This window comes from Leptinotarsa decemlineata, unplaced genomic scaffold, assembly GCF_025532065.1.
Source record: "Leptinotarsa decemlineata unplaced genomic scaffold, Ldec_3_MD MMD2_tig00026299_RagTag_RagTag, whole genome shotgun sequence".
NCBI lineage: Eukaryota > Metazoa > Arthropoda > Insecta > Coleoptera > Chrysomelidae > Leptinotarsa > Leptinotarsa decemlineata.
In genome coordinates this window covers 5,581,177-5,604,869 of record NW_027412676.1, presented here as the reverse complement: position 1 = coordinate 5,604,869, position 23,693 = coordinate 5,581,177, and the positions used below count along the sequence as shown (strand labels likewise).

The window sequence follows — 23,693 nt, the reverse complement described above, 5'->3', positions numbered from 1 at the left end:
TTGATACGAAAGTTCACGATAATTTCCAGGGCTACATACAGGAGATAACAGATAGAAACAGGTATGGCATAGGAATAGCTCACTTCAATATTAGAAGTCTTCAAAAGCACTTTGACGAACTCTTGGTTTATATTGAGAATGCAAAATTTTTATTAGATATAGTTGTATTATCAGAAACGGGAAATATTAAAAACATTTCTAACTTCAGTATTCCTAACTATAGTATTCATTACAACGAATCTACAATTAATAAATGTGATGGTGTGGTTATATACGTAAAAAATAGCATATCAGTGGAAGCGATTATTGTTGAAAAAAGTAAAAGTAAATTTCTCAGGCTAATATGTAACGTAGGGTATTCGACAAAAAAATGTAAAATAGGTATTACTGCATACTATAGACCACCTGCAACAGATTGTACAGTATTTATGGAGGACCTCGAGACATACTTAAATAACATTGAAAAACAAAATACAGAGGTATATATTGGAGACATTAATATTGACATCTCGAAAAAAGAATCAAGCAATTACCTGAATATATTAAACTCAAATGGTTTCATATCGTACATAAATCAACCTACAAGAGTTACAGAAAACACAAAATCTATAATTGATCATATATTCGTCAGAATGAAAAACAGTATAAAAAACAAAACCGAAATCGAACCCGTGATATTTCGAACTGACATGACAGACCACTTCACACCTTTCATATATATTCCATTGAACAATAACAAATCTGAAAATACAGAAAATGATGTCAGAATTACCAACGTAAATTGTGAAAAATTGAAAAGTTTTCTTATAAATGAAACATGGGATGACGTTCTCATATCAAATGAATCCCAAACAGCGTATCAACTGTTCATCGACAAGTTAAATTATTACATAACAAATTCAAGTAAAGTAAGAATCATAAATAATAAAAAGTATAAAAAAATCAAACCGTGGATTACCTTAGGTCTCATCACATCTATTAAACGCAGGGATCTTATGAAAAAAAAAAACTAATTAAAAACCACACCGTCGAAAACGAGAGAAACTACAAAGAATTTCGAAATAAACTCAATGCTTTAATTAAAAAAACAAAAAATGAATTTTATCAGCACAAAATAGAGGAAGCTGGAAAAGACAATAAAAAAATATGGAATGTCATAAATGATATAACTGGTCGCAATAAGAAAAAGAACAATATACAAATAGAAGACACACCATTGAAAAATAAAACTGGAAATATGATAACAAGCAACAAAGAAAAAGCCAACATGTTTAATAATTTTTACACCAATCTCGGTATCAATATGTCAGAAAAAATTCCCAAAATGAATTCAGCCAGACACTCCTTAGCAAGAAATGATTCAACCATATATTTAGAACCTGCAACAAAAAATGAAATCATTATTCAGATATCTAAACTGAAAAATAATTGTTCTTCAGGTCCAGACAAACTCTCAGTTAAAACCATAAAATACATTCATGAATTTATCCTATCCCCACTAGTACACATAATTAATCTATGCTTATCAAGTGGAAAAATTCCACAGAAATGGAAAGAGTCTCTCATCACTCCAATTTTCAAATCAGGTGACCGTCGTGAACCAAGTAATTATAGACCAATATCTGTTATAAACAACTTAGCAAAAATATTTGAACAGGTGGTAAAAAAAAGACTGTTGGATTTTTTTCACAAACATAATGTCATCACTGATAGGCAATATGGTTTTGTACAGAACTCAAACACTGAGAATGCTGTAGTGGATTTCCTAGAGGAGACAGTCGGGGCCTTGGACAAATCGATGAAATGCGTTGCAGTATTCCTCGACCTTGCCAAGGCCTTCGACACAGTTTCTCACGAAATTTTACTCAATAAGCTGCACCATTACGGTATACGTGGTCTGTCGGCTGAACTTATGACTGATTACCTAACAAATAGAGTACAACAGGTGAAAGTTGGACAAGAAATAAGTAACGTTTCAAAAGTAAAAATCGGTGTACCACAGGGGACAGTATTAGGACCGATACTGTTCCTTGTGTACATGAATGATATTACAAGAATTAATGGATTTAAAGGACACTATTTTTGTTATGCAGATGATACAGCTCTGATATTCACAGGAGAAACTTGGGAGGAAGTGAAAGAAACTACTGAGACTGACTTGCAAAAAATACACGACTGGCTAAACTTGAACAAACTCACCCTGAATATTGAAAAAACAAAATTTCTCACATTTACGCCAACAGTCACTACCCAACCAAAAAATATTCTGATACAATTACACATCACAAACTGTCATAAGATCGATTGCACATGTTCCATAGTAAAAAAAGTGGAAAAAATCAAATATTTAGGAGTAGTCTTAGATCAATGCACGCGCTGGTCAGATCACATCACAAATGTTAATAACCGTTTAAGAGTCTTGATGCACAGTTTTTATATCCTGAGAGACGTACTTACCAGAAGAAATCTCCTTTTACTTTACAATTCCCTAGCTGAATCTGTAATGACCTACTGTATCACAGCATGGGGTGGGGCCTTCAATACTACACTTGATTCTCTGCAAAAAACACAAAATATTCTTCTAAGAATTATTCTGAAAAAAAATAAACGCTATTCCACTGACATGTTATACCAAGAATCACAGGTCTTGAATATAAAACTGTTATTTACTCACCAGTGTTTAAAAAGAATGTACATCAGACACGAAACATCTAACCAGAGAAAAACTGGAATAACCAGATCCACTAGTAATTTGAATCTCAGTATACAATTTTTCAGAAAATCTTTAACGCAAAGATCTTTCTTTTTCTTCGGCCCTAAATTCTTCAACTGCATTCCGATTGAATTGAAATGTATTCGAAAACTAAAACAATTCAAAAAAGAAACAAAGAAATATATTCTACAATTTTCAAACAAATTTTATAACATAATGAATAATAATTCAGTATGAACCTTACCTTTAAAAACTATCTGTTCTCCTCTGTAACTGACCTTGCTTGAAACGGTTTGGAATCCTCACCATTTGCAACTTATATTATATAATTGTTTGTTATTCTTTAAAAAAAAATCATTGAATCTATCATGTTAATTTTTCTACTAATTTTTTTCTCTACTCACTGCTTAGTTATTATCATAAAATGTACACTTTTTTAGAAAGTCTATAGATCTAGTACATGGCAGAACAGATAAACATATCTAGGCCAAGTTACTGGATCTGAGACTTTTGAAAAACACGATATATTACATGTAAATATATAAACTGTACTTCAATATATCAATATATCAATATCAATATCAATATCAATTTTAAAGTCTAGTTTGTGAACAATTGGTGGCATTGGTGTATTTGTGATATAAGTATCAATGCAACGGTTTTGAGTGCAAGGTTTTGTGTTTTTGAAACATCTACTTTCATATGGTCACTGAATTATACAAAAACATTCTTTCAATTTGTTGTTTTGCTGTATCCTCTGCCGAAGGTATTGAAGTGAGTTGTATCACGTTTTCAGAGACATACAAAAGAACAATTGAATACTAAATGATAAAACGGGCAGGTAGGTTCCCGACAGAAAATTGAGATGATGAAAGTCAATATTCCAGTGAGAATATTTTAGGCTCTCGTCCTCCAGTGAACAAATATTCACGTGATTCTTCGAGCATTGAAGTATCGGTTGTTGCACTTCTGAGAATAATCAAAATATTATATTTTTTATTATATAAACGTTACATCAATGTCATCTACTACAAAAAACTACATAATGGAAGTTATTATCATCTCTTTTTGCTTGAATGTAATCTATATTATTCCCGAAAAGTGAATTGAATAATCGATTGGAGATAACTTATACATCTACTATTCACTCCAACAATTTAGTTTAGTTATAAAAAAAATCGACAAAAACCCGGAGACGAATACTCGGTTCCAAAACAAGCACTTTTCCCAATCACCAGAAATATAATACACTTCTCAACGCACATTTTTACCAACCAGGTTGGCTTCTTCAAGATATGAAGAAAACTTCGTTGATTCGATTACATACGCACTTCCCTAGGCAAACCATTTTCAGAAATTTAAAACTGATATAAATTCTTCGCCCGGTTTTCACGAAGTTTTATAAATATACCTTCATATGAATTCGTACGTACAATTTTCATTTTTATTGAATTGAAATTCAGAGCCAGCGTAGTTTGAACGTGTGTTCATCTCCCCAATATGAAACCACCCTTCTACACGCTTTTGTACGTTCTGAAACCTCTTTCTTTTGTTTGGATATGCGTTTATTGTGCTTCGAGAGTTAGATCGATTCAGATATCGTTATGAGATTCAGCTTCCATTGTCTGCTCCTGTTAAAATCAGTGAAATTGGTCCCAGTTGAACTTGAATTTTTTGATGAATGACGCGAGCTAAAAATTTGTAAAGAAGGGGAAAATAATCCATGAAACGTGTTGCAATCGTATTGCATCATTATGCCCATAAACATTGGATATTGTTTAAGAAAATTATCAACGATGATAATGATAATGAAGCATTCAGTTTACTTCATCTTCTGAAGACTTCATCTTGGTTGGGAACAGTGTTGCAGTTCTGGTGTTTTGGAATAGTACTTGTTTTGGAAGGCATTCATTGCTTTCAAAGGAAGTTGTTCAAGTTGAAGTTACTAACACGTAAGAAAAATCGTATCGACCACAATCATTTAACTCACTATATGAACATTTTGTTATATAAAGTTATATATTTAATAAACGAGAAAACTTTTTTATTGTGGAAGAAACTAGTTCATAATAAATAAATAATAAATAAAATTCATTTCTATAAACAGATCTTAATTTTTTATAGTAATTGATGTGTACAATGTGAAATAGAAATAAATGCGAAAAAGACCCCTTAAGCAAGCTTGAGTGAGGCTAAATAAATAATTAGGGCACTATAATGATATAAAATTTCAAGTAAAATTCCAAGATATAAGAATATAACTATAGCTAACAATAATTCGCTTACATATTCACAAGTCAGAACACAACTGTTTTAAAAATCTGTTTTAAAATCTGTTTTTCCATTATTCAGCTGTCGCCCCCATACGAACGATAACTCTCAGAAGTTGAGAAACTTGTGCGAGCTAAGGACTAACGAGGTCTTACCTTTTAACGTGTGATTCCTAACACGGTTGCAGAATCATCTTCGTTTCAACCAGATAAATTCTCTCGAGAAAAATATCTGGTCGAGGCGGGAATCGAACCCACGACCTTCCGATCGTGAGTCGGGCGCACTACCACTGCGGCCAATTCCACTATTAACTATAACTATTAATTTAAACGTAAAAACATGTAAGAAAAGAAAATAAAATATAATCGAATAGGAATACAGAGATGTAAACTCCTATTATATCATGTATGGTTTGTCTTGGAATTGTTAATGGAAATCTCTTCAATTGTCTTTTAAATACATATGGAGATGTAGCGTTCTTTATCTCTCTTGGTAGTAGATTGTACTTTTGGGCTTAAGTAAGTAATACTCCTTTGACTATTCAACGAAAGTCATTTTTTGTGGAGGAAAAAATCAGTTTTTTATCGACCTTTTTTTGGGTAATTGTTACCTTCCACAATCTGAAAAAATATAAAAATTATAATGGAGAACTTTATACAAGTGTAGAAGGGCAAACTTTTTAGTTTACCCCGATAAGTTACTGTGTAAAAATCAAAGTATTTTTCACAAAGAAAAATCTTCTATTTATCAGTAACTTGTCGTATTTCACAATTTTGCCTATCAAAAAAAAATTATTAAGAAATTATACTTATCTTTTACGTTTCGGAGGCCAAAATCTGTCTCCGTCTTCAGAAATGGATAAAAATTCGAATATATACGCAGTTATTCCTTTTTTGAGAGCTTATTTCTTTACTTCTTCGACAGATGTCAAAGAAGTTTTGAAATATGAAATTATGTCAATGTTGTTGATTGACAACTGAAATATTCGATGTAATACAAGGTACTCTCCGATATCAGTTTGTTGCCATTTCGCCACTATCCAAAGTTTTCTTCAAGATGGGTAGCCAAGTACGGTCTATTTCTAAGGAGCTATTCGAGATACAATTCTCTCCAGACATGAGAATATACGCTGATTCTTTTAGCTTACGTCTCTTAGAATGAGGCTCATTGGTAATCTTTCTTGTCCTATTCCATTCCACCCGATGTTCACCGTCTGTATAAAGTTCTCCATTATAATTTTTATATTTTTTCAGATTGTGGAAGGTAACAATTACCCAAAAAAAGGTCGATAAAAAACTCCTTTGACCTATTGATTTTGTCATGAATGGTGATATAAATGTAATAACGTTATGTCGTGTATTATGTGTAGGCTCTGTTTTTTTTGCGTTTATGATAGCTCTTCTTTGCCATATATTTGAGAAGAAAAAATACAGCCGACGCGGATCAAGATATTCACTTTCCTAATACAGATTATCTGACGGATATCAATAGGTTTTTTGGAATAATACTTAATTTTTTTCTTTGAGTTATTTCTAGATTTCTTAGAAAGGTTTTCGTTATACCACCCTATCCCAAGATTCCGTATGTAATGTGACATTCGACCAATGCATAATATATTTTCCTTATTTGATGTAATCCTAGTATTTCCCTCAGAAATCGAAATATGTATATGAGGTATTGAATTTTTTTCACTATATATTCAATATTTTTATTCATCCCAATTGATGGTCGATAATAACACCAAGATATTTGTTTGAAGGTGGTTGACAATGTTTCGTGCTGTATTTCATCAGTTCGTACTTCCATTGTCTAATATAAAACAAATTGATTTGAAATCCCTGAAAGAATCTGTAAAAAATTAAAAAGATTAACCGAAAAAATAAAAATGTTCTCTAACAAAAAACTGAAATTACAAAGAAATAACATACAAGCAGCAACCAAAAAATAAAGAATTGAAATAATAATACAAGCTGAAAATTGAAAGATTAAAAATATTATTAACAAAAAATGTAATTTGAAAATTAAAAGATTCCAAACCAAGTTACGTCACAACATTTCGATTGTTAGTATCCACAAACGTCTCCAGGTGATAACTGGGCTTATTACTCAGACATCTGACTATTTATAGGTCATTCGAGTGCTGTCACCTATCCCCTCTTTTCTCTCTCCGCTTCATTGGTTTTAGCGAGAGATGACCGTTTGGCGGGAGTTGGTCGTTTTCCGCTTGATTAGAGGTTTCCATATGTTACGTATCTCTACGCTACCTTGGCTAAATGCGTTGTTGGACAACATATATGCGGCTTCCTTCTCCTCGCACAAGAAACACACTCGCTAGTGTGTTTCTTGTGCCAGCAAATTCGGAAGAGCAGAGCATGTTTCGTCTCATCAACATAACATCAAGTGGGCTCAACCTGAAATCATCCACAAGGAGAAATACTGGTTTAGGAGAAAATTCAAAGAAGCCGCGTATATGTTGTCCAACAACGCATTTGGCCAAGCTAGCGTAGAAATACGTAACATATGGAAATCTCTAATCAAACGGAAAACGACTAACTCCTGCCAAAAGGTCATCTCCCGCTAAAACCAATCAAGCGGAGAGAGACCTATAAATAGTCAGATCACGGAGGAATAAATCCAGTTATCACCCGAAGATAATTGTGGATACTAACAATCAGCTTGTTTTAATATTTCAAATTTTTATTTTTTTGGTTGTTGCTTGTATGTTTTTTCTTTGTAATTTCAGTTTTTTGTTTAATAAAATTGTTATTTTTTCGGTTGATCTTTTTGATTTGTCACAGATTCTTTCAGATATTTGACATCAATTTATATTATATATTAGACAATGGAAGTCCAAACTGATGAAAAACACCAAGATACTTATACTCAAGACAGTAATTAATGAATATATTAATATTCAACTGATTGAAGTTTGGTTGATTGGATATATTTCTGTGAAACGACAGATTTGCTGGAATTCGAGATCAATCATTTTTAATCTTAAAAACTCACCCCCTCCCATTTTCCGAACTCAGATCACCCCTGATTTATTTTTCTTTTCAGTTTCATTACATTCCTGTCCTTTTCTTTTCTTCTATATGAGCCAGAACCAGTATAGTATTTTTACTGTCGCCGACTGACCGAAGATTAGATCCTCACTAGACTGAGGAAAAATTTTTAATCTGTCAACCTTGAAGAAGATTATTCTTGACAAGAAAATTCAAGCCGTAATAGCTAAACACTCTTCATGATAATAACTGAACAATTTCCACAAACACTTTTTATTTCTGGCAGGTTTCGCTAACACCGTACCTTCCTTGGTAAAAATGAATATTACACACTGGGTTAAAATTCTTATTGTAGTAGGTGCCTAACTTAATAGGTCACTAGTGGAAGTAATAACAGTTAGAATTTATAAACCAATTACAATCTCAGTTCTTGGACAGCAGGTAAACTTTCAAATATAATAATAATGATAATAATAATAAAATCTGTGTGTTCCTACTTCACCTGAAGTAAGAACACACAGATTATACAAAAAAAATAGAAAAAAAGAAAAAAGGTGAATAGGCGGAGTGTCAGCAAAGCTGTTTTTCAACTCAACCTTCGAAAAAATGAAATTTGAAATTGATAAAAGAAAATTACAGTACATACAGACAGTTTCAAGAAAAGATTATTATTCAGTCACCAAATCTTTTGTGTGAACGCACGAGCCACGGTCAGCATGAGGAAAGTGAACTACTCAAATAAATGCTTTTTGAGTTTTTTTTTAAGTTTTTCAACGTGTAGGATCTGAATTCATTAGGCAGGAGAATCATTTAGTTGATCGAACCCAGTGAACAGAGATCTCACATTCAAACGAGCAAAACTAAAAGATTTAGACATTGAACTTTGATTCAGCAGAGAACAAAATAATAATAATGCAATGAAATCAATATAATTCACAAGTGAGAAAATAAAATAAAATAAAGGAATCGATACAAGTGTACAAAAAAAAGCGCTATCAACCGCTTATTTATCTTGTTTAGTGGAATTAGTCCGGGTGGAATGGACTCCGAGTCTGAGATTTCGTTTGGCAGATGTCTCCTCTGAGTGGTTTTCGCTACGCAAAACCTCGGGTTTCGTTTTCAAGTCTGTTGAAGAATAGGTATTTTTATTGATGACCAGTAGATTATTCCGTATAGTCGCTTTTATTCCGTTTTCTTTGGCGGTATTGAGATGTTTCCTCAGTCATCTATGGACAAGCTGGTCTTCAGGGCTCAAGTCATTAGCTACAAAAATGTTTTTGTTCTTCAATTTATGAGTATTTCGAAGTATCTCCACTTTTTTCCAAAAGGACAGCAATTCAATTTTCAATATCTTCCTATTATCTTTGTTTGTGAATATGAATAACTTATTCAAGTCATGCAGTTCAATTTGTATTTCTAGCAGACTACTAAGTAGAGCAAGTGATTCTAGTTCATCCTCGAGTTGGATGCCAAACACCATTAGGTTATTTCGACGAATTCTGCGATCAAGTGATTGTATCTCTTTTTTCTGATGAGCGTTTTCCTCCTCTAGAAACGATATTTTCTGGTTAACGCATGCTACATCCTTTTTCAATTCGGCCAGTGTTTCCTGGGTTTTGTCAAATTTTCTGTCGAGACCTTTAAGATATCAGCCTTAGACTTATTAGGTGTAACGTTAGTCATTATGTTTACAGCAAGCTCCCGTGCTAATATTGATGATTTCGGGCCGTGTTCTTATCGCCAGACTACCTTTTTGTTCAGGACCATAGGAATTCGATTTTGTGTCTAGTTTGGAATGATTTTGGATGATGTTAAGTTATCTCGGAAATAACTAATTTGCCCAATAACTAAGTGAAATTACGTGCTCACCTTTGGTGTATTGGTAGATTTGCAGATGAGCAATGGGACACTTCAACATCGAGAATTTTGCATGGATATAAACCAAAGAAAAAGGTATATAAGTCGGAGCACGAACAGACTGCCAATCATTTCTACTGTACTGAATATAATTATTGGTATTATGACAAAAAATTTAACAATAATGAGTGGTCAACTTACTATTGGCTGTTTAAAAAGGAAACAAAACGTTTACCCTTATTTATTTTCAGAGACTCCAGCAGGTTCAACTTCTGTCCCAAAGCTTCAACATGCATTAAGTTTCATAAAGTGTTGAAATCGTGATCGTTCTTCGAAAGATGGCAAGCATATGTTGAATTGGTCTTTTTGGTTCAAAACTTCTTTCATGTTCTTAGATTCTCGTTTAAAATTTTTTTGAAGTCTTCCCTACATAAACTTTTGTACTTGTGATGCACTGTTTGGAACCTTTGGTGAAGTATTGAATATTGCTAGAGTTTTATCCCTATACCACATCGTTATTTTTAACACTTCGACACGTGTTTCGATCACCAAGTGATCATCTTCAAGAGAAAGATCAATCTACCTCTTGAAGAAGATCACTTGGTGATCGGAACACGTGTCGAGGTGTTAAAATAATTGTTTGGTGTCCGGTTGGAACTCTAGTAATATTCATACACTTTTGTGCATGATTCGCACGATAGTTTGTAGACATCTGATATGTTATACCTACCTATGTGTGACTTGTTCTTCATATGTCTACCCAAGGGGGAAGCTACCCGTGTATGCAACGGTGTTAGCGAAACGCGTCTAGAAATGAAAAATGTTTGTGGAAACTGACTATTCATTATCATAGATAATATTTTTCTTCGTGAATGAAGAAATAAATAATTGTTATTGGAATGATTCTCATAAAGATGAAAGTGGTCCTAATATGTACCCATTGAGTACCCCAATTCTCCCCTTCACACTGAGAGATACTTTTCAGGAAAATATTCAATAGTAGTCCCAAGAAAAAGAGGTAGGTTCTGTATTTTGCTCATATTGCGACTAACTAATTTTCAATAAATATTCAAGAAAACACGTTATCTTATTCAAATATGAGCATGTATATATAGCTTTCGTAAACCGAATACAAAAGTGAACACATTTTTTGGGATTGACTATTCTGAATATATCCAGGAATAATAAGAGGCACAAATGTTGGGGCTCGAGTGAACTTGTGTTCGGTCTTTCTTGTGAATGCATTGAGAAAACCATGCCAGTAGTGAAAAACTGTAGATAAATCAAAGTAACGTGGATCATTAATTTTCACACAACAATCAATTCGGTTGCAATCCAGATTTTTCCTGCAAGGGGAGTATTGTTCAAAAAAGAGTTTGCGTGGCTTTATTCTTCAATGATAAAAAATAAAAAAATCAACAATGGATATTGAGTTGGAATGAAAACTCTTGAAGAAAATTTATAGATTGTTCCCGTATATTTATTGAATGTACAAGTCGAATGGAAGAGTATATCTGAAACAACTACTTTTATTAATCAAATTGAATGTTTACAAACAACCAAATCATTCATTGGAAACTCTACACAACGTGAAAAATTGAAGAGTATTCGTATGAAATTCGACGTTGAACGAAGCGAAGCAGCTGTACCACATTGTATACCAAAGCTAATTTTTTGTAGTAGGAAAAATATTTCTATCATGTTTCGAATGTTAGAATTGGAGGTACATCTGTAACGTTATTTATTATTGTTCAACTGTTTTATTTAGCTTTCCTTGCTTAGTTTTATAGGTTAAATTTATTAATTGAAGTTTGACCGGTAGTAGACTTTGAAAAAGATGCAAATTCAAGATGACCGCAGCTATAAAATGGCGGATTACATATTACCTTGTGATACTGAGGCACTAAATGAGCTTAACAGAATGGAAAGAATTGAGTAACAGAATTAGAAACTGAAAACATGAAAATAAAATAAGTAAAAGAAGATATGTTGAACGGTATCATTGAAAAAAAAAGTTCATATATAATGATGTATTTGATGTACTAAAAACTTTAAATTATTTTGGAAAGTCCTAGGTAGCAGTTATCACACCACTCCCATCAGCTATCTACGGTATTGATCAGATAAAAAAATAATGAAATCGTTGGGCGTAGTATTTACATATTCATGATTCGCTGAAAAATTTTATTGGTTTTTTATCTGATAAATACCGTAGATTGCTGAGTAGAGTGGTGTGATGACTGTTACCTAGGATCTTTCAAATCATTTTTAGGGTTTTTAGCACATCATCTACATCATTATTATCTTTTTTTAATAAAACCGTTAAAAATAAGACTTATTTTACTCATTTTTTAGTTGTCAGTTGAAAAGGTTTCTCCAAAAACTTATTCGAGGTGGAGAAGCTCTCACTCGGGAGACCATCTGTTTAAAAAAATATCTGTCTTTCCGTTAATCATCAAGATAAATGACTGAAGTATCGAAAATACTAGTATCGAATTATGGAAACAAATTCAAAATGTATATGACGTGTAAATTCTGCTGATTTGTGAAAAAAAATCTGACCTGAAGTAGAAATGCAATGATGAAATAGCTTAAAAACTGTAATAATAAAAATAATGAAAACAAAAAGGAATGTTCGTCGAGTAAATGGGGTCAAACCAAGAGACATTTCAATCGTGATGAGGAAGATCGTAAATAATAGTTTTCTGAATTTTGAATCCGCCAACATGAGCACATTAGAACTTAGTGTGAACAAATCATTTGAAAAACAATTTTTTGTCTTATCGAAATATTTTCAAATTCTCAATTTTTTCAGATAATGGATCATCCATTCAATGATCAAATATATACATATTAAACAATTGTGCCCAAAACTTGGTAGGCATCTATTATATATTATTCCCTATTAAATATTGCAGTAAACAATCTTATATTACATCACCCAAAATACATACCTACATTCAAAATGTAGTTCTGAATTTTCTTCAGCACATCAAGGTAGTTGAACATAATTCAAATAATTTTTAGGGTGGAAGTATTACTAGAGTAGTGGAAATATCATTCAAGGCAACACACAATTGGTGTATTTTTTTCTGAACTTCCAAATATTTATGGAGAAAAATTGTAGATATTTTTCCGCGTAATGAATATGTTGTTTTCTTTTTTTGGGAAAGAAAGTTGTTGGCTTTCTGCTACTCCATCTGATACAAAAAAAGGGATGAGAGAATCTTCCAAAGAAAGGAAGGAAGTTTTCAAAATAAAGGGTAGAAAACGAAGAAAGTTCCATTACATCAGTTCCTGGAACTTTAGAATTAGTTTCTCATTGAATTAATCAAAAACGTGAATTTCGAGTAACTGCAGATGCCTCAGGTGGGAAAACAATCTGTTAATGGAAACTCAGAAGGCCATCAGATTAATGTGGAGAGTAAACATCGAAGAGAAATTCGAAATTAGATAAAACTGTATAATTCAATTTGTTGATTGATCAAGTTAGACGCGTTGGATTGAAAGCAAGAACTGTTTTCTTTAATTAGTAATTTCGTTGATACTTGATAGATACCAATTCAAAACTATATTTCAGGAGTTCATTATTGAAAATTACATTTTCCTTTGCTCCTCTTCTTCGATATTTACACATCATAGAATCTTCTGATTCACACCCGTCGGTACAATTCAAAGCAGATAAGCAAAATATTTAGTTAATTAGTAATCGCATATTTGAGTCACTCCGCTATTTGAACACGTTGAGTGTGCATTGAAATTACATTTGAATTGAAAGAAAGGAATCGAAATATCATAAAGATGTTGCAAAATGCTAGAAGCGATCAACCGCTCACTCAATCAACCGCTGTGTGTACCGGTGGTTCGAACCGCAAAGCTAGACGATCGATTTTCACTTCTTATCGTGCAACCCGTGTTAGGAATCACACGTTAAAAGGTAAGACCTCGTTAGTTCTCAGCTCGCACAAGTTTAGACTTTTTACAGTTGTCGTTCGTACGAAGGCGACAGCTGGTTAACGGAAAAATAGATTTTCACAGATTTTTCCAAAAGACCATCATCCAGTGAATTTTCTTTAGAATAAGGGAATTCGAAAAATATTAGATTCATTCTTATTCGTTACATGAAAATATATAGATTATATTTACACGGCATACCGAATTCTTAACAATCCATGCTACTGAAACATTGTTTTCATCCCAACGTTATTGGATCCGATTCAACCAAGCTGCACTTTCTTAAAAGAGGATTAGTTTTATGAAAATTTTTTGGATCGTATAACTGTTATGACAATTTGAAAATACCCTAGAGAGTCAGAGAATGAATTTTCTCCTAAAATGCCAAATTCAACACAAAAACCAGCTGGGGGTGAAAAGGAAATTTAGTTTGATCGAATATTTTCAATCAATCAATCAATCAATTATGCTTTATTGTCCAAGAAATCCTTATTGACGAGGTAGGTGAAACTTTATGAAGTCAAAATTGTGATATTCAATGAACAGTCATTATTGTGTTGCAAAATGTAGATATACGAATATACATATATAAAACAATACATAAACTATTATGTATAAATAAATATTATGTATAAATGTATTATGATAAATAAATAAATCATCATAGATATGTAAGCATCTAAAATACTGAAAATCAAAATACATCATCGTAATATTCCTTTAAGCCGTAGTAGGCTTTTTGCGGAAGTACTCCTTCAACTAATTTTCTGATTTTTTAAAAATTCTTCATTGCCCTATAGCACATTGGATTATGGTTGTATATTTTCTCGCTCTCATATATCAAAAAAAAAATGAAATTGCTAATTTTGGGATTGACAAGGATAAATTCCAACTTCCTCTCGTGTGGTAACGTCTATCATTATTTGGTGCTAGGTTGGAGTATTTTTTGTGAATTAAGCAAACGGGTTCTAAAAGGAACAAACAAGGTACAGTAAGAATTTTCTCACCGTTGAAAAGTGATTTGCAGAGGTCTTGTGATTTTGCTTTACATATGTAGCTGACAGCCTTTTCGTAGAACGAATACTGAATTTAGTAGTTGTTAACTACAAAAGCAAAATGCAATTCCATATCTCAAGTGCGACTCTATCAGGGAAAAATGCCCAGTTCTGGCTGAGGATTGATTGAGTTCGTTAAAAACAACTCGAACTGCATAGCAGCCAGATGCTATATTTTTGCATAGATTTGTTATATGCTCATCAAATTTTGATTTATCATCTATAAATATCCCTAAAAACTTTCTGTGAGTTTCGTTAACTTTAACGTGATTTTCTATAAGTAAGTCGTCAAAATTGAGTTTTGAGTTTTCCTATTCAGTAGAACCTTGAATTTATACATCTCAAAACATAAAGATGCCTTGAGCAACATTATTTTTATTAATTTTTTCTGCAAAGTATATTATAGAACAGAACTATTAGCAACCTAAAAATAATATGATTTTTTATGTTTACCAAATATTCGAACAGTTAGTTAAATGAATTGTGTTGACAATGATGATAGTTATAGATCATAGTAGTTGTCATGTTCCATAGTAGTTGTCATATATAATATTGGGGATTTTATTCAGTTTTAACTGAAAATTCTGAAAAAGAGACTCCACTGCTCATACAAACTCAGTCAAAAATTTCCATTCAACTGGACTATATACAACCTAGAAAGGAATCCTAAAAAGAGTTCGCGTTACACGAAGAGCTGATGATGAGATGGACTGGGTATATCCCTCCAAAATGTATTTGAAACGAAGTTGGACCATGATTTTAGAGCCCAAAATATTTTTTTGTCCTCAAAGAGGATGAATCCATGAGTAATGCCCAGAAGCCAAGAATTAATCTGGACATGTTTTAGCTGCTACAAAAAGTGAGCAGAAACAAAATGCAATATGTCACTTGATCGGGTCATTAGTAATTCTAACAAAAAAAATGTTCGAGTATTAATTTGTGAAAATTGTAAATATTTCGAAAACGATCACCTCCAGCGTTATTGAGGTAGTACACCTTTCTTACCTGGAAAAGGTATGAAAATAGGATTTTTTTCATAGAAATTACCAAAATTTTACTGTCAAAAAAGTTAGGGCAATTCGTGGTGGATAATGACAGCGTAGACAGCGCCCTCTAGATCTCACATAAAAATTAATACGAAATTTTGATTTCTCACTTCAAAAATATTCCGGATACCAAATTTCCTGCAAGTTACTTATCCTTTGCAAAAGTTATTTTTGAATAACAAACATAAACACTCAACTTAAACACCCTGTATCTCCGAAACGAACATTTCCAGAAATAAAATCATATAGATTTTTTTAAATCAGGACTACGTCACTTGAATATTTCGACGTAATAATATTACACCCTGTATATTGAGTTCTACATCCCTTCTGAAATATCAAAATTCTCTATTCTCAAAGTAATGGTAGACGGCGTAGGATATTTGAAGTGAATCAGTAATTTAACACCAGACCAATATTCATTAATGAAAATGTTTGTTTCTTGATGAACCCCAAATCCTCAAAGAAGATCTTTCCAGCACTACGTTTCTCCTCGAATTGAATTCGTGATCCCGCAAAATTTCAGAAGTGCTTATGATTGCACCACCAGTGTTCTAACAAGTAGTACTTGATATGAACATACAAGAAAAGTAAAAAATTAATGAATTTCTTCATTTCGGATTTCCATTATCTAATATGATTCTAGTTTGATTCAAAAACTATGAATAAACAAAATGAATCTGTAATGTAGTATAGTTGAACAACCCTGTATAGGCAATACCATCAGTACAAACGGCGCGCGCACCGGGGAACATCTGTTTTTTGGACGTGTTCCTTTTTTGGCAGCCTATGTGTACTTGTTTTGTTACCTTTCCAATTTATCATCAATCCAATCATTTACGATTCATGATGATGATTCATCTATAAAATTATAATAAAAAAACGAATAAAATTATAGTGAATAAATGAAATATCAACTTCATTAAGTAATAAAACGAGAAATGATAAAACAATGAAAAAAAAATAGAAAAAAAAATATAAAATTTGAAAAGATTCCAAATCAGGTTACTTCACGATGTTTCAATTGTGAATATCCACCAAAGAACGATTGTGGATACTAACAATCGAAACGTTGCGAAGAAACGTCAGATATCATCCACAGGATTCCTACATAATATTTTGAATGGAATAGGTAAAAATTCACTTACATGGAACACTGTCATCCTCTCTGGAAGATATCTGATGTTTTGCCGTAAGACACTTGCCTTTTCAGCTCTTCAGTACCAAATACGGATATAATTTAAAGAAAAAACATACAATTTATTCATAAAATCACGACTTTATGTCACGGAATGAGTTCGATGTACCCATGTCATCGATGACATCGTAATGACATTCATTCGCTTATTTGATTGAATCTCAGCAAAAGGAACCTTGTTTAAATTGAAAAGGGTATATTTTCAGGGAAGTTCAATTTTTTGTGATAGAAAGGTTTTGGCTTTCTACTTCTTCTACACGAAACAAAGATACTTTCGAAACTAATATTTTTATATGAACACTTCTCTCTATTCAGTTTGTATTCCACATATTCGTTATGGAATTGAATCAGATATCATTCACAGGATTCCTACACAATATTTTGAATGGATTAGGTAAAAATTCCACTTACATGGAACACTGCTATCCTCTCTGGAAGACATCTGATGCCAAAATCTTTTTTTTACAAGAAAATAACCCCTCCTAAAAATATATCCCTTTTAATTTTATTTATATCTCTCATTCATAATGTTGCCTTAAGCAAACAAGCAGATGTTTCCATTGAATTATCTTCTCATTTCAAGGAATTAATGAATTCCAATGTTATTTGATCCTTATCCGATGACGTTTAACTAATGCAAAAGTGTCTTTTAATTAGTACGAAGTACCGGTTTTACATTCCCACACTCACGCTTCGATACAAAAACACTCATCAATCATAATTCCGCGCACACTTTTCCCTACCCTAATAATTTTCCAGGACACCACCCTAAAAAACATGAAAATTAATTCCAGTCACTATTTTCCGATTGCCATCGAACTCCAAACACCTCAAAACCCGAGACGACAGCCGAATACAAATCAGCGTGATACAAAATAGAAACCCACGCGAATACTTGCCTCTCTCCAGATTTTTCCGCTGTTTTCTTTTAGTTAAGGGATTGTTTTCGTTTTCGAAGGAAGAGTAATCAGGATAATTGGCTGAGCCAGTTCGTAAATATCGACCGGAGTCTGTTTAGTAAACATTGAAGCGATTAATCTGGAGAAATTCAGCGGCAATACTTCATCTGCTTCTGCCTCTCCTGTACGTGCTCTCCGAGGCGCGTTCTTCCATTATCATTAGAAGGAATATGAAATTAAATAGGTCGCTAATGACGTCTCTGCTTAACCATGCATTTAAATGACTCTTGAGAGCGGAGTTTTCAGAGATGTTTTACATTCATCGTGAATATTTTGTGGACAAAACATATCCCGTTTATGTTTCGTCTTGAAGGGGTACTGCTAAAATGCCAGTGTTTTAGAGGGGAAAAAGCGCCAAATTCCACATGTATGTGAAATATATAGTTGAATACAAAATTCAATCATTACACGGATTCTGAAATACTCATAAGCTTATATTCCATATCGTTAATTTAATCTGAAAATTTCGGTTACGCACCTGCCCAGCAAATGTATTTTAAATGAGACAAGTTAGTAATAATACATTTTTCAACTATGGTTGAAGAATTAGTCAACTTGGTGGAAATTAAACTGCATGTCCAATCAAATATTCTTACATTCACTTGATTTGAGTAGAAAAAATTGCAAAGCAATGATGCTCTAGATTGAAATTTCTTTTTGTTCAACAAAATAATAACTTGAATTTTATGACTTTGTACAAAAAAAAAAACAGAAAATTTCAATGACTCATTCGAAGGTCAGTGTATCGAATATATTTCTTTTTTTAGAATTGAAAGTATGTTACGTGTTAATTTACCTTTTTTTTTTTATTTTCGTTAAATCACCTGAAGAAAAAAAAATATACAACTTCGATGTTTATTTATTTATTGTTATGATATTTTTGAAATAGTGCTTCCATGAGATCCGTTAAATTCTAAGTTTCTATACCCTAAAAATAATACTCTCTGTATATTCAATCGCATCTAGTTATCATTCAATCACTTACCATCAATCAGTTCTTGTTTGTAATTGCCTTGTAGTGATTGGTGCTTCGAGTGTTCTCTGAGATTCCTGTGAAAAACAAATACGAGAAATAAATAATCTAACATTCTAATATTTAATTCTTCAAAATATACGTTTACATCACTGTTGAGTTATATTGGCAATCTTTGTTACTTCTGTTAAGTTCATATCATTGAAAGGTTTGATTAAAAGGGTTCACCTGTGACGTCATTGAAGATGATTTTACCCCGAACAGACCGTCTGTGACATCAATAACCATGACGACCAGATAACCGCAATAATTAACCAATTTCATGGGATTGCGAAATAAAACTGACTAGATGACAAGTTGATATACCCTTGAAAGGAGGATATCCTTTCTTTTTTTTTGATCATCACTGCACACGGCTAGAGCTGAATTTGAGAATTGTGCTCACATCTTGGATGGATTTGCCTTATACGTAGTAGGAGGTGAATAAAAGAGTTTCTTATTCGTGAGAAAAGAAAGAAATACCCACTTCAGTGTTGTGGGTTTTGAATTATTGTATCTTCCTAATCAAGCCGTAATCGTTAGACCTCACTTCAGGCCATCCACTATACCGGGTGTCAACGAATCTATTAGACAAGTCATAACTTCTAGACTATTAGGTGTATCAAAACGAGATTTGGTACAGATAAATGGTATGTAGAGAGGAGAGTTGTCACATATTTTTCACTTTCCGGTCACTTCCGGTTTCAGCGGAAATGGCTCCGGTTCTGAATTTTTAAATGGAACACCCTGTATATTGTAACATTTTTGGATTTCTGAGACAATTCTGGATCAGAAACTGACATTTCCGGAAGTTTTTCAGCCTACTTGATTTTTTTCAGAGTCACTTTTAAAATTGCATCTAGGTGGCCATGATCGGACGTAAACTAATCTATGGACCTCAGGTGATATCAGAAAATTGCAATAGCGGAGTTTTAGTGACTAGTGTGTTGAATATGAATGAGACAAGTTTACAAAATAACATTTTCGTGTCTAACTATTATTTTTCAAATGGCGACCATTTTTTGACAAGCACTTTCCGAAAAAAGGATTTTTTGACAAATCTAACGATACTAATTTATTTGCGATTGGATTACAAATAAGAACATAAATTAAATATTACTGAGGGAAATACTCGATACAAATTCATTTACTTTTGTCAAGGGTGCCATGGATAGGAATGATGCATAATATTTTGCGGTTATTTCCATCAAGTCCACTTTGGAGAACAAAACGCTCACCTAGGTTATGACAGTGACATAAGCTTCATGAGCAGAAAGTAGAAGTTTCTCTTGATTTTCGTTAATTTTAGTTTAATTTTTCGTCGAAATAATGTATACTCAAAGTGAAAAAGTGGATATGTTGTTATTGTTTGGAGAATGCCACAGAAATTCAAGGAAAGCTGCTGAGTTGTATGCTCAGAGATATCCCAATCGGCAACACCCATCTCATCAGTATTTTCCCTATGTTGAGAGTCGTTTTAGGCAAGAGGGAAATCGAGACGCAGAACAGAGGTTTGTCATAAATGAGGAGACTGAGATTAACGTTCTTGCTATGGTAGAAGTTGACAAAACGGTTTCTTTAAGAGAAATTAGTAGAGAAATGCAGATAAGTCACGAATCAGCAGGAAAAATACTGAAAAAGCACGGATATCGAGCATTGAAATATCAGTTACATCAACATTTGTATGCTGACGACGGCAATGGAAGAGTAGTATTTTGTGATTGGTTGCTTCAAAATCATAGAGTTAACCCAAATTTTATCAACTTCATTCTATTTTCCGACGAATCACGGTTTACAAATAATGGCATGTTTAATAAGCAGAATTGTCGATACTGGGCCCAACAAAATCAACATGCAATGAGAGAGGGCAATTTTCAAGAAAGGTTTGGCGTCAATGTCTGCGCTGGTATCGTTGGAAACAGAATAATTGGTCCAATATTGTTTCAAGGTCAGTTAACAGGGGTTAGATACTTGGGTTTTCTTCAAAATGAAATCGAGGATCATCTTAATGATATGCCTTTAGAAGTTTTACGGCAAATTTACTTCCAGCAAGATGAAGCACCACCCCATAATAGCAGAGACGTACTTGATTTTTTAATAGAGCATTTTAATAATAGAGTTATTGCAACCAACGGTCCAGTACGGTGGCCTGCCCGCTCACCGGATCTGACTGTGTTAGATTTCTTCATTTGGAACTTGGCACAGAATTGTTCGTATAACCTTACTTTGTTTCAGGCATTTTTTTTATTTTTGTCCTTTCGCTTTATCTCTTCGTTGTACGCTGGTTACATCTTGACGATTAGCTCATTGTTACCTTTATTACGTTACTACAAGAAATCTCTGGTAACCAGAAGATCATTGATTACAACTTTACCACTTACCAAAGAATCTCAAGATCATTTATGAACACACCAGATCTCTACAACGTTTCGAACGAAGAGAATATCTATTGGAGAAAGATATACGCTGGCAACACTTTGATCAGGCGAGCTTTTTCCATTATTTCTATTGCTTCACTTATAATAATATCACACCTTTTGTTGCTTGTCAATTATCCTGTTTATTGGTTACATTTGAATGCTGCTTTTTGGCTGTGAAGCCTTATCTACCAGTGATTCTGGAAGAAAGAATACAACTAACTAAATATCACAACTCTGAAATTATATTTTCTTACCACTTACTAGTTTATATATGTAAACTCTGATGTATATATATATATATATATATATATATATATATATATATATATATATATATATATATATATATATATATATATATATATACATAGGGCTTTCGAATGATCATGTCCTTCTCCCCATGCGGATTGAATGATTCAGTGTTGAGTCTATATGTAGTTAAGTCTACTTGCAACTTGCACAACGAATAAACCCACTTCCTATCACATGAGAGTATTTCTTACACGACCCACTCTCCGAAAGTAGCTAATCACATTATTTTAATTAGTAAAAACCCCATTATAGCCTCCAAACGTTGCTTCTATCATTTAGATGCGTTTGCAGGTTGTAAGTACTTACTTCATTAGGGCTCATTTCAAGCTACAAAGATATGATACAAGCACTTTTTCCACTCCCCAGAAATGCAACGCTTTTCTCGACCCGCGTGTTATCAACAGAAAATAGTTTTTGAAAGAGTGAGAGAGTTATAAACGCTAAAAACAGAAATGAAATTGTTCTTACATTGAGTTGTTGAAATCTTCATTAATTCTGTTGAATCTGTTTTTCCGTTAACCAGCTGTTGAAACTTGTTCGAGCTCAGGACTAACGAGGTCGTCTTTCAACGTGTGATTTCTAACACGGATAGAAAGTGAAAATCGATCGTCCAACCTCGCGGTTCGAACCACCGGTTCACACAGCGGTGGATTGAGTGAGTGATGCAAACCCCGCACGTAAATCAACCAGGCTACCGTTCCACTAAATATTATTTTCACAGCAACATAGACTCTTCGTCCCTGGCCAGGGACATTTTCAACATTCGTTCTCTTCTTTATTGGCCGATGCTTCCTGTTCAGGCGCAATTGGGAACAACATTCGTTTATAAATTATTACAAATATGTGACTGTAATGAAGGCTTAGTTTTTGCCCGAGCCCATTTCCTCTTTTTTGTAAATTGTTGTGTCATACAAGTGTAGATTTTAAAAATATTGAAAAGTTTATATTTTATTGTTCTGATTGTACTTACGAATGACATAGGATGAATTTTCATATGGTTTTTACCAAAGATTGACTGATTAATTTATTGAAATTTTCAATTCATACAATCAGATTACAGTAGGACTGAAAGTAAAAGTGGAAGTATAGAAAATTCTTGAGGAAGTATATAAAAATACTTGAGAAAATATATAAAACTGTAAATATCAAAAGCTACTTTTTACAGCGTGCACAATACAGCGATATAGAAACTAATGGGTTCCGTGCTGAGAATCGTACGTTGAGTGGCAAGATCTTTGAAAGTCGTCTTTCATAAGGGGGCAACAGCTAGTTAACAAAAAACAGATCAGAAACCCATTATTCGAAAATATGTCCAGGACAACGTTCTCATTACGAATATGGTCGTGGTCGGACTAACTTTTTGTTGCTGTGCCGCTGTTTTCCGTTTCAAGGGTGGGAATATAAGGAAAAATTGTATGATGACGGTCTAGGGTCAAAATTCTCCAAAGGTAAAATAGTCCCCCAATCGAATCTCCGAGTGGGGCGTCATCCTGCAGAAGGTATTCAATGACCACTATTTCTGACAAACAGCAGGGTCTTCCTAACACCAGTCCACAGGAAAAAACATGGTAACTGCAGTTGCTGACAGGTCCACTAGCAACTTCTAAATCGATTTCTGCAACATCACAGGACTCAACTCAAATATCGACCACCAATCGACAAACAATATAGGAAACTATTCCCTTCACTTGCGAACACCACTGACATTCTGCAAATTAATCATCCCAGTGCCAAAATTTCCATATTTGATGACTTCAATGTCCACAATATCGAATGACTCAAATTTTCAAATATAAATGCCGAATAAGGTTGCGAAGCTGAAGCTTTTGCATTAAGCAGGGGACTTACTCAGATCATAAATGAGACAAACAGGATTCCTGATCGTGATAGA

At 33.3% G+C, this 23,693-nt stretch overlaps 1 protein-coding gene and 1 long non-coding RNA gene across 3 annotated transcripts in view; one reads left to right on the top strand and one right to left on the bottom strand.

Moving 5' to 3' along the window:
- Positions 1-23,693, top strand: part of Dscam4 (Down syndrome cell adhesion molecule 4) — a 585,723-nt gene that overhangs the window by 97,990 nt on the left and 464,040 nt on the right. The gene's annotated exons all lie outside the window — the stretch shown is intronic.
- Positions 1,026-3,279, bottom strand: LOC141484976 (uncharacterized). Its single transcript, XR_012466913.1, has 3 exons — positions 2,958-3,279; positions 2,675-2,863; positions 1,026-2,557 (listed from the first exon to the last, which is right to left on the bottom strand). It is a non-coding gene; the product is annotated as an uncharacterized lncRNA (long non-coding RNA).